This window comes from Octodon degus, unplaced genomic scaffold, assembly GCF_000260255.1.
Source record: "Octodon degus isolate 3935 unplaced genomic scaffold, OctDeg1.0 scaffold00015, whole genome shotgun sequence".
NCBI classification, from domain to species: domain Eukaryota; kingdom Metazoa; phylum Chordata; class Mammalia; order Rodentia; family Octodontidae; genus Octodon; species Octodon degus.
This window is the reverse complement of record NW_004524591.1, coordinates 3,310,961-3,320,944: the sequence shown is the minus strand read 5'-3', so window position 1 is coordinate 3,320,944 and position 9,984 is coordinate 3,310,961. Positions and strand designations below refer to the sequence as shown.

At 38.7% G+C, this 9,984-nt stretch overlaps 1 pseudogene; it reads right to left on the bottom strand.

The window, feature by feature from the left end:
- Positions 1-8,403: 8,403 nt before the first annotated feature.
- On the bottom strand, positions 8,404-9,182 carry LOC101581985 (annotated as a pseudogene).
- Between the last annotated feature and the right edge of the window lie 802 nt (positions 9,183-9,984).

The following is a 9,984-nucleotide window of genomic DNA, read 5'->3' as shown; positions in this document are numbered from 1 at the left end:
ATAATCTTCTTTGCCTAGCAAGTACAAGGGCCTGAGTTTAACCCCTGGTTCCAAAAAACAATAAAACAAACACAAAGAAAATCATCTTGTTTCTTCACAAATTGACACTTTTCCTAGAATGATCTTATAGGAAAAAGGGCACAAAGGTATTGTTTATATGGTAATTTAATAAAAAGCCAATACAATATAAGAACAACAAATTAACCAAAAAGTGATATAAAAGACCACAAGGGTGCTTCAAAAAGCTGTTTCTCTTTTTCTGTTTTCTGGTTTTTAGGACATTAGAATTAGCTATGTGCCAGAATCCAAATGTATGAACAAAAGCACTACAGTTTTCTGAGCTAAAATGAGGAGTTAGATGAGGAAATTTTAGTTCAACACTACTTGTCATGTAAGCACCATTGAGCAATAAACAGCATGGGTTTACACAGAACAAATCATGCCAAACAAATCTGATTGCTTTTTTTATTGAATTACAAGATTAGTGGATATGGATGCAATGTGGAGATATAATGCATTTGGATTTTAGCAAAACATTTGATACAGCATTTCATGAACTCCAAAGTGAATGCAAATAGTCAAGAATGTTAACTCCAGGGTACAGAGTGTGTATTAGGTGAAGAAATGAGAAGAAAAAGAAGTAATAATCAACCATGGCATGGCGACGTGAAACACATCATTATAATGTGCTACGTTGATCATGGAATTTATGCACTACATATTAGCATTCACATGACTTTCTTGAGCTTGGTAGAAAGAAGTGGAATAAAAGATTCAGAATGCACCCTGTGATTTCAGAAAATACATACAATCAACCCAGTTTTAGGGAAAGAACAAAATAGGGTTGCTCTCCTATATTTGCTACTTTTGAAAGTAGCTACTTATATCACTGGATCATTTAATTCACTTCAAATTTAAAATTAGGTCATAGATGCTTTTATTTGGTCTTCTTTCTGTACTGCAGGCAAAGTCAATTCTTGAAGTTATCCAATCAGGCTGGTCTTCTTCTAATAAAGATCAATGAGGGAGATAACGTAAGGTCTCTTGGTTGCCTGAGACCAAGTCTCTTGGTTACATTTTAGGCTTCAGGATTGTTGAGAATTCCTGGATTCCACTGGAACATATAAATGCTCCATGCTAGATATTTCTCTCAAAGTGCAAGTTAAAGATGATACCGATTAAACAAATAGGGAAGAATAGGAGCATTGCACCAAAATTTACAGTTGATGTGAAATTAGGAAGACTGCTACTAGCAGCAAGGCCCTTGACATCACAGCAGTGCCCTAACATAGAGAAGAGTGTATTTTATTTATTTTTATTTTTTTGTGTATTTAGTACAGGGTCAAAAGTGTCTCACTACACAGATCAGCTTTATAGTGATCCTCCTGTCTTCAACCTCCTAAGCGCTGGGATTACAGGCGCGCACCACAGCTCCCAGTCTCAATCACTGTTTTAGAGTGTGCTGGGGGTGGCGGCTGGCACTGCAATCCAGGGATCAAACCCTGCTCCCTGCATCTGCCTAAGCAGGTGCTTTAATCCACTGAGCTATGTGGTCAGCCCAGAAATATGTATTTTAAACGCGAAGCACAAGAGTAAATGGGGAGGAGAGAAACATGCAGCGGGAAAGTCAGAGGACGAGTGAGCAGACAGGAAAGAGAAACTATTAATGAGCCTGCAATATCAGGCATCACCCCAGAGGCGTAACATGGAGTCGGATCTACTTCAATGGGTTGAAAAACATTCATTTTTGAATACTTTATGAAAGCCCCCACTGGAAGACAGAATTTTTATTCATTTATTTTTTTTTCGGAACCGAGGATTGAACTCAAGCCCTTGCACTTGCCAGGGAAGTACTTATTCCACTGAGCCATCTCCCTGGCCCCTATTCTCTTTAGATATTTCTTTTGGAATAACACAACGGTACAGCAGAAAATGAGAGCACGCAGAAAGGCTGACTAAGAAGTGGCAGCCTCAGCGTACGGTGAAGATAAAAATATGCATAACATGCTTAAGCCACGGGCCCAGGGGCTACGAAGTCGCTCTGCAGATGTGCAGCATCTGTTAGGGTGAGCAGCAAACCAAGGCTGTGACTTGTGCAGCTCAAGAAAATGCAGCGGGAAAAACTGGGGATGAACACATTCATACCAACATGAGCAAACAAGCAAAATCTTGATCTGGGAGAAGACCACGTTTCTGGAATAGTCTTTAAATAGTACACATTAGAAAAACAACTGGCTTGACACTGGAGCGTAAAGTAAGAGCCTCAATGCCTTTCTGAATAAAGATTTGATTGGACATAAAAATATTCTAAAAATATAAAATAAATATTTTATCTTTAAAATATAATAAATTAACATAACATATGTAGAGCGATTCCATTTCTGATGCACCTGGTGAAATAAAAGTACTGTGAATGTTTAGATTCTAAAGAATTTATTACAGTAAAAAAACACGTTGTTATTAATTTCTGTAAAAATATCCACATTTGTCTCATCTTGCTTATCCCATCATTCTTGCTAATTTCTGGAAAGATTCTGGATGTCAATTTCTGAAACAATTCTTTTTTATTTTATATGAATTTGATTGAGAAAGAAGTAGCAATGAGACAGTTTCAACACAGGTTAGTAGGACAGTTGCAATAATTAATACCTTGCATATCATTATTCATAGTACAAGATGCAGGCATGATATCTTATCTAAAGACAATTAGTTCAAAACTTTCTTTTCATTGAACTAAGAGAAAGCTGCATATCTATGCTAACTATTTTGCATATATTTTTTTCTCTACAAAATGGTCCTTTATTTATATCCCTCTTTTTTTTTTCACTTTTGTCAGAGATGGGTATTCCATTGCATTCATACACTGTAGATTCATGAATTCAGCAAAGTAATCCAACATAGTCCAGTAGTCTATAATAGTAGCAGGTGATCTGCATGAAACAATTCTTTTATGTTTTTAGTTTTGCAGCTGTGGCTGCCTCACTGTCCCGAATTAATTCAAAGCATTCACAATAATTTACGTCAAATAACATTACTGAGTGTCCTCATCTACCTTAGTTACTAAGCCTGGCGATCTCTGGCTCTTCCCCAAAGTCAAAATCATTTTGAATTGATCGACATTGGTAAAGGCTTTGTTGCTTCAAGACATCACAGTAGACAACACAGATGAAGATAGCCACAAAGAAGACTCGCAAACAGCTTCAGTAAGTGGCAGGAATGATGATGCAAGTAACAGCAGTGTTTCGAGGAGGATTAATGAGAATCTGTCTTTTACTGCAATACTTTTAAAAATGTAAACATTCACTGCACATTTTGGTCATACCACATAAACTATATATATTCACACTGAACATAACTACTGAATCTGCTTCTATTTCACTAGTTCCTGTGGGCTGGTGTCCCTTCATGAAAACAAGGGACATTTGGGCTGGACAGTTCTCTCTGAGCAGGACTGTTGGCTGTATTGTTCAACATACAGAACCTGTAGATCCAACAGACCGCACAGCAGCAGATCCCTCAGTAACTACAACAGTTACCCACCCCTCGCCCAACGCACAACCATAGTAACCCCAAAAGTTAAGCCTTCCACATTCAGGCTTAACCCTGTTGGGACTCAGAGAATTTTGCGTATGGCTACTCAAGAGTGCGATGTTATTGGAACATTGTATCACTCAGGATAAAACCATGCTAAGGGGTTTCAAAAAACATAATTTATTCTCTTCATATCCATTGCGAGTCAGCTGCAGTACTGGTTCAGCCCTCATTCTAGTGGTACAGACTCAAGCTAGATGAGTGGGGAACGTGATACACACGGCTAAAGAACATGATGGCCATCTGCTGGTTCTTAGAGCTTCTATGTAGTGATTGTCCATAGCATGTCACACAGCCGCACTCGAGTTCTGGAGAGCGGAAATGTGTGATCTGTGTGCAGGAAAGAGCCATCGGTCTTTAGTATTTGTTAAGTGTCAAAGAAGATAATACTGGAATTCAACAATAAATTTCCTTTAGTAGCGATTATACTTTTAAATGAGGTGGTCAATACTACGGTGATAGGCATAATGACAAACTTAGGAAAAAATGAACTGAAGTGATTTGCCTCTGGCCACACATAATTTTCTGGAGACAGGAAAGTCAAACTGCCATAGTATAATGTGTCCCACTTAATTCTCTAGACTAATTGCTAAGGAATTTTTGTTTGTTTGTTTGTTTTTTGGAACCGAGGATTGAACTCAGGTCCTTGCACTTGCCAAGCAAGTCCTTATTCTACTGAGCCATCTGCCTGACCCCTGCTGAGGAATGTTTTTATTGTTATCAAATATGTAGCTCAATTAATTTGTGTAATTTCTATAATAAGCTTTGAATATAAAAAGGACAGAGGATACAGCATTCAGCTGAGGGCCTCACAGACTAGTAGGCATGAGGGACACAGAGGTCACTGACTACTTCACTGTGCACAATTTTTATTATAAATACCTAAAAAGTATTTGAGTACAGCTCTGAGAGCAGTTAATCTTGCTTGGATGTGGATCTGTAGACATCTTTACAGATAAGTTAATATATGTCCCAAGCATATAAATTTGATGAACAATTTCAGGTGGAAGACAAGGCCTGGCAGGTAAGAAAAAGAGAGAGACAAGCAGAAAATCTAGGCTCATCCTGGCTTCTGGGAAACTTTCTTAATTTGTGCACCTAATTCACGAACTTCAGAGACAAGGGAGAAGCTGGAAGGCTGCTCCTTCTGATCTGCCTTCCCAGTGATGCTGAGGGACTTTCAACCTGTTTGATCACCACATTGCTTTTGCCTTTTGAATAAATAGGGCTAGGCTCTTTAGCATAAGAAGAATAGGGTATTTCACTAAAAGTAGAGATCATTGAGTTACAGATCTAGTCATTGTGTGAGGTGCGGGAATTTGAATCCCATACAATTCTTCTTCAACTAATCCTCTTGCCTTGCTGATAAGAGGTGAGAAACACGAGGAAGTGTGACCACAGATGAGGCTGGTGAGCTTCTGCTGTCAGAGTTTGAGCATCTTTAGACATCAAGGTAAGAAGAGGTAGCACGATGTATAAGCCAATGTCTTTTAAAAAATAATTTTATTGAGAAGCAAATAGCAATGAGATAGTTTCAAAACTGATTACTAGCACGGTTTCAATAATACATTGCATATTGTTGTCTTAGTGGTTATTCATTGTACATGATGCAGACATGATAACCCATCCACAAACACTATTAGAACAAATCTCTCTATTCATTGAATTAAGAGAATACAGCTGTAATCTATCCTATTTTGAATATACAGATACAAAATGGTTGTTCATTTGTATTCCCTTTTTGTGTTTAGTTTTGTCAAAGGAGGGTATTCCATTGTCATTTAAATATTATAGGTGGGGGGAACTACCCACTCAGGCCCCCCTCCTGTCCCTCTCTTGGACAGGAGCTCTTTCTCTCAATAAATATAGTCTGCTCATAACCTCCGTTTGTTCCTAAAATTCATTCTTCGGCTTTAGAGAACACGAACTCATGCAGGTCAGGTCCAGAGATTGTTTTTCTCTATGTCATTTGGAGGTTCCTTGTATGGTTTGGAGCTCACCCACCCGAGACCAGTTTTTCTCCCTGTATCATTTTGGAGTTTCCCACCGAGATCATTGGACGGAGACTCAAAGCTATACGTCTACCCAAGAGAAAACTGCCTGTCATTATCGAGGGCCTTTAGCTAAAACCTCTGAAAAATATATCTGACTACCAGTCAACAACTACGACCCCTGTCAGCATGAAGAAGCCAGAGTGGTCATCGCCCATATTTCCCTTCCTGGCAGTTCAGGTTACTTCTTCAGAGGGGGGAATATTGCAGGCAGCTGAGTTAGATAGAAACATTATAGGCAGTCAGACAGGGCCAGGCCCTCAAAGGAGACAGCACACAAGATGAGATGCCTTACAACTGTGGGAGGGGCGGATGCTCCTGCTGTGAACCAGACCTAAAGACCTAAAGGCCAAACAAATGCTAAACGAGTAGCACCTCGGATTGATATTCTAAATAGGTATCAATCACCTGGAAAGACCCAAGTGAGTCACTAGCCCAACCCCCAACAGAAAGAGACCCTATCCCTCATTCCAACCCCCAACTGGAAAAGACCCTGTCCCATATGTAATCCCATTGGTTGACCATAGTTTTGTCCCACCTCCTGCCCACCTAAGCGAGTTCCCATTCTCTCTACCTTAGCCTCACATGGTTTTACACTATAAAAGTCCCTGGAAGAGACAGCTTCCCGGGGAACTACCCACTCGGCTCCCCCTCCTGTCCCTCTCTTGGACAGGAGCTTTCTTTCGCTCAATAAATATATTCTGCTCATAAAAAATAAATAAATAAATAAATATTATAGGTGTGTGAATTCAGCAAAATATCCCAATATAGTCCAGTAGTCCATAATAGTAGTGGGTTTTCTGTAAGACTGGCAATGTCAGAAGTTGTTGACTTGAGCCTTTTACAGCTCAGCATATTAATATGGTTTTACTTTTTATATTTCATTTTTATACTTTTCTGTGAGTTCTGTTCACCCTAGCATCCTTGTTAATGCTGTTTATCATATTCTTCTCGCTAGCTGTTCTCAATAGAGATGAAATATCAGTGTAGATTTGATTTTCATTTCACTGATAGCTAAAGATATTGAAGGTTCTTTTTACATATGGTTGATGGCCCTCATTATTTCTGCTTTTGCAAGGTGTATATACAGCTCATCCATCCACTTGTAGTTGCACTTTTTTGTTCTTTTAGTGTTAAGTTTCAATAGTTCTTTATATATTTTATTTATTTATTTATTTACTTATTTATTTATTTATTGATGGAGCCAGGGGTTGAACTCAGGCCCTTGCGCTTGCCAGGAAGCACTTATTCCACTGAGCCATCTCCCTGGCCCCCCATTTTTATATATTTTAAACACCAACTGTCAAACAGAAAAATCATCTAGCCAAGATTTTCTCCCATTTTGTAAGCTGTCTGTTTTCATTCTATTATTTTCTTTGCTGTGTAGTTACTGTATAGTTACACATGCAGTTCCATGTGCTGGTTCCTGCTGTTCTCTGACAGCTGAAGTCCATTCATAAGGTCGTTGCTTGTTACATATATATATATATGTGTGTGTGTGTGTGTGTGTGTTTCCCCAGTATTTTCTTCTAGAAGTTTCATGTCTCATGTCTAGAACCTTGATCCATTTTATGTTCATATCTGCATAGGCCGGGAGATAGGGATCTAGTTTTAATCTTATGTATATGGATAACCAGCTGAGTACCACTTAAAAAGAAAGGCTGTCCTTTCTCAAGAATCAGATGGTTATAACTATGTAAGTTTATTTTAAGATCTTCTATTCTATTTCACTGGGATACTTATCTGTTTTTACCCCAGTATCATAATGTTTTGATTACTATTTCTCTGTAGTATATTTTGAAATTAGGCAATAAGACATGTTCAAAATTGCCCTTTTTGCTCAAGATTGCTTTGGTCATCCTGAGTCTTTTGTATTTGCATATGCATTTTAGTATTTCCTTTCTAGATATTTGAAGAAGGTCATTGGCTTTTTGATAGGGTTTTCCCTTTGGTTGTTTAGTTCATTAACAGTATTAATTCTACTGATCTATGAACATGATAGATCTTTCCATCTTTTGGTGTCTTCTTCAATTACTTTGTTGAATGTTTATAATTTATTGCAGCAGTCTTTTTCCTCTTTCTTTGGGTTGATTTCTAAGTAGTTTATAATTTTGTAGCAATTGTGAACAGCATTGTTTTCTTGCTCTCATTCTCAGAGAGTTCATTATTAGTTTGCTGACTAGCAATTGATTTTTAATGTTTGTTTATATGCTGCTGCTTTGCTGAATTTGCTTATCAGATCTAAAATATTCTAAAATATTCTGGTGGAATATTTAGATTCTTCTAGGCAAAGAATCACAGTGTCTCCAAATAAAGAAAATTTGGTTCTTTCTTTTTCTACTTTAATGTCTTTTGTTTCTCTCTTACTTTGTTGCTCTGCCTAAAAATTAAAGTAATTTAAGTTGAACATAAGTAGTGAGAGTGGATGTCCTTGTCTCATTTCTAATTTTCAAAGAAATACTTTCAGTTTCTCCACATTCACTAAAATTTTGACTACGACTTAGTTATAGAGTCTTTATTATTTGAAGAAAGGTCCTTTTACAACTAGTTTTTTATGGATTTTATGATGGAGGAATAATAAATTGTGTTACCTGCTTGTCCAACACTTACTGAGATGATTACATGATTTTAATACTTGTTTTGATTTATGTGGGGTACAATGCTTACTAATTTGCATATGGTGACCCGTACTTGCAGCCCTGCAGTTTGCAACTTTTTTTTTTTTTTTTTTTTTTTTTAACGAGGTCACATCTAATTTATTTGTTACTGAAGCATTTCACTTTTGACTGGACTCAGACTTGGAAGTAGAAGCTCTCAGAGATGACAGCCTGCTTCGCTTGGCAATCTGCTCCTGGCGTTTTTCTTTGGCTTCCTTCGTTCTCTTGGCCAGAAGTTTAGCATACTCTGCAGCCTCCTCCTTGTTTTTCTTAGTGCGCTTCTTCTTCAGTGCAGTACGGCGGCGTTTGTGTTGAAGGACACGTGGAGTAACAAGTCTCTGGATCTTGGGGGCTTTAGTCCCGGGTTTTTTACCTTCCTTGTTCAAGGGCTTCCTGACAACATACTGGCGGACATCATCTTCCTTAGACAGATTGAAAAGTTTGCGAATTCTGCTAGCTCTTTTGGGCCCTAGGCACCGAGGCACGGTAGTATTGGTCAACCCAGGAATGTCCTTCTCTCCTTTCTTTACAATAACCAGATTGAGAACACTGAGGTTGGCATCCACGATGCAGCCTCAGACGGATTTCCGCTTTCTCTCCCCGGTCCTCCTCGGTCAGTAGCAGGAGTGTCCCTTACTCAGCAGCAGGCGCACACGGCCGTGGGTGAGGACGCCCTGCTTCGTGGGGAAGCCCTGCTTGTCGTTCCCACCGCTGATTCGGACCACAGAACCTTCCACTCTTCACCCAGGGGGTCAGCGGCCACTTCTGTGGCCATGCGCTTCTCATAGAACGTGCGAAGCTTGCGTTCATCATCGACCTCGATGAGTTTCTGGCAGCCAGTGGCTGGGAAGGAGGTGTTCAGCTTCATGCCGAAGCTACCGATCGCCTCCCAGGAGCCACACAAAAGAGGTGCAGCTTGCAACTTGATCATAATGCATGATGCTTTTAATGGGGTGTGGAATCCAATCTGCAAGTATTTCATTAGAAATTTTTACATCTATCTTCATCAAAGATATTGCCACCCATTTTGGTTTATTTGTCGTTAGTGCCTAGTTTTAGTACCAGGGTAATTTGGGCCTTCTTAAGACCAGCTTGAAAGTACTGCTTCCCTTTCTATTTCATAGAATAGTTTCAGAACAGTTCTTTAGTGATCTGGTAAAATTCAGCAAAAAACTGGTCAGGACTCAGGTTTTTCTTTATTGGGAAACTTCTTATTAGTGCTTCAATGTCATTATTTTATTGATCTGTTTCAGTTTCTTCTATCTTCTTTATTTAATTTTAGTAGATTCTGGATGGCTAAATATTACTCATTTTTTCTAGTTTTTCCAATTTATTGAAATCATTTTTAAAAATAGCCTTAGACCGGCATTGGTGGTGTGTTTCCTATGAGTGAACCAAAGAGAAAAGTAAATTCCTCTGACTAATTTATTCCATTTCTGGTCCATTCTCTGGGATGGCAAATCCCTTGTAAACAAGTAGATTATCTGTAACCACCTTGGGAAGAGTGGAGGTGTGATGTATGTTGTGTAGGGAACTGTAGGTATTTACTACTTTCTATATAAATTACAATTGTGTACGCATGATTACCTATTGAGATGAACCTGTGCCACTTGATAACATGTTCTTCCTCAGAGTACATTGTCGTTTGCTCTTTTAAAGTTAGACATAAGTACAGAATCAGGCCT